This window comes from Sesamum indicum, linkage group LG7 (assembly GCF_000512975.1).
Source record: "Sesamum indicum cultivar Zhongzhi No. 13 linkage group LG7, S_indicum_v1.0, whole genome shotgun sequence".
In the NCBI taxonomy this organism is placed as follows: domain Eukaryota; kingdom Viridiplantae; phylum Streptophyta; class Magnoliopsida; order Lamiales; family Pedaliaceae; genus Sesamum; species Sesamum indicum.
The window spans coordinates 521,995-524,735 of NC_026151.1; positions in this window are offsets into that span (position 1 = coordinate 521,995).

Sequence of the window (2,741 nt, forward strand, 5' to 3'; positions counted from 1 at the left end):
AAGATAATTAATTATTTGAAACACTCTTTGAAATGGCTTTTGTAACGAAAATGAACAAAATGACATCGTATCCATATTTTGTAATGGCTTTTGCAACGAATTTTTATACGGTTACCTTAGACTGCATATTTGTAACGGCTTTTCAAATTTTGTAAGTCTCTTTGGCACGGCTTTTGTAACGGCTCTGACCGTTCCAAAATTTATATATATAAACAACAGTTGGCTAATTTTCTTCTTTCCTTCTTCCTCTTTTGGGATTGTCTATAATTTAAAAAAAAAAGTCAAAAATCTTTCATAATTATTGAAATTTTTTTGGGAATTTTGTAATTTTTGAAAAAACAAAATTGTGCAATTTTCTATATTTTTTTGTAATTTTGTCAACTTTATATATAATTTTTAGGAAATATTTGTGTATTTTTTTGTAAATTAGAGGACCTAAATGTAATTTAGGAAAATAGAATTTTTAATAAAATCACTAGAAAATTAAGGACAATAATGCAATTTTTAGGAAAATTATGCACCTAAATGAAATTTTTAGAAAATTAGAGGACCACAAAAAATAATTCATATGGAACTTTTATAGAAGTGGGAGTAGGATCGATTCCTCAAGGATTGGCTTCAAGCTGATTTCTTGAAAAATAAAAATAGTTGGGGGGAATTTTGATTGTGAAGAGAATAAAAAATAAAATAAACTGGAGACAAAATAAAATTAAAAAGAATAAATATAAGAGAATATTTTTCCGGCTAAAATCGGGTTCATGTTTGATTGCATTGATTGATTATCGATGTAAATATAGCACTTGTTCAAACAAATAAACCAGTTATGGTCATTGGTACGATTTAATGACCTCACCTTTCTGTACCTTTGTTAGTTAAGGTATGACCGTTGGGTAAATCTCTAATCAATGAACAACTCTGGGAGCGTCGACAAGATTTTATCCATCAACAGCATTAAGAGTTGGAAATGTCTGATTCTAACTAACAAGTTCCTATTGGTATAATTCATTTAAGTTAGATCATGCATTCCCCATAACATAATTAACCACTATGACATAATTAATCATTCTATGTTGCTAATAATTATTGAACTAAACAAATAATTACAAGGATTTGCAATGTTCGATTATCAAAGCAAACCTTCTTGATAATGAACGACCGACTGCATTATTCATAAATCTAATGTTTGTAGTAAGAGCACAGAGAATAACATGAATACTTATTTTAACGAGCGTAGTAAGCATAAATTAGATCTCACAACATTTAGGAATGAAGCAATTACCTTAACATTAATAAGAAAATAAGAAAATTAGCCTAACATGTTAATAGTACAACACACTAAAAAGAAGTGGAATTTGAGATGGATAGCCTAATGGATTTGAGATGTCCTCCTATTTATACTATAAGCATCCTACGAATCTAGACATAGAGGATAATTAGGTACATAATTAGCTCTAAAAAGTTAATAAATTATTCCTTTACATCAGCCAAATATCCCAAAGGATTTTTCTAAAATTATAGAGCAATCATCCCTTTTTCTTCAGCATAAATCAAATATTTCCTTCTTCTTAACAGTTGACTGCAGCATTAAGCGAGGGCGTATCTAGTCGGATCAGCAAATATGTCACAATTTATTTCTTCCTTCCTTAAATGCCTTTAATTGCCATTTTTAGCTCAATTTTGCCATTTTTACTCCTCATCATACCATTGGAGCTGGAAATGCAATAAATCTATGTGATTGGGAGTATTTTAGCTCAAAAGGAAGGTATAATCATCATCAAAATATGGTAAATTGTACAATTATCAGAATTTTATGAAATTATTAGAAAATTAAGGACGCCAAGGAAATATTTAGAAAACTTATGCACCTGAATAAAATTTTTAGGAAATTAGAGGAGCTTAATGTAATTTTAGGGCAATTTGAACTTTATTGCAATATTTAAAAAAATTATGGATTTCAAAAAAATTATAGACCTTAATGCAATTAATAGGCAAAATTTGGACCTCACTGCAATTATTAGGTAAATTACAAAAAAATATAATTTATTCAATAATAAAACACAATTATGGGTTTTTAATGTTAATACTTTTTTAAATTATAGATAATAACGATCGCTGCTCCACCACCCTCGAGACGGGGTTGTGGTCGCGCTCGCAGCCGTGGCCCTCCCACCCCTCCCCAGGATGAGCCAACGGATGCACCTCCAACTGCCCCATCCTTAAAGGGAGTGTTCCAGCCCCGTCGATACTTGAAGACTCCCTCGCAGCGGGCTCAGATGCGGCAGCGGGGGCCAGCAATACATAGATCCAAATGAGGCCATGGGATGCACCACCATCACCACCACCACCACTAGTGCCACTACTTCCCCCGGTGGCCCAAAGGCATTTCATCAGCCTCCAGGATGCGAGTACATAGAAGAATTTAGTCAATTAATTTAATATTTTTTTTATTTTTAAATTAATTTTAATATTTAATTATTATTTTCAGGTCATACCTCAATTTTCACACGGCCAATCCCTGGGCTAACATATCGCAAATTCTGATTTCAAAAATTGAAGGTAATAACAATATTATTTAATTTTATATAATATTTATATTTTTTAAATTAAATATTTATATATTTTTTATTTGTCAATTTTTCAGATGTCATACGGGTGGGACTGCGATGATGGGTCGATGTTCAAACTCGTCAAGTCGCAGGCGGGGAAGTTCCTGTGGAAGCGGTTCGCTAAAGCCCGAAACT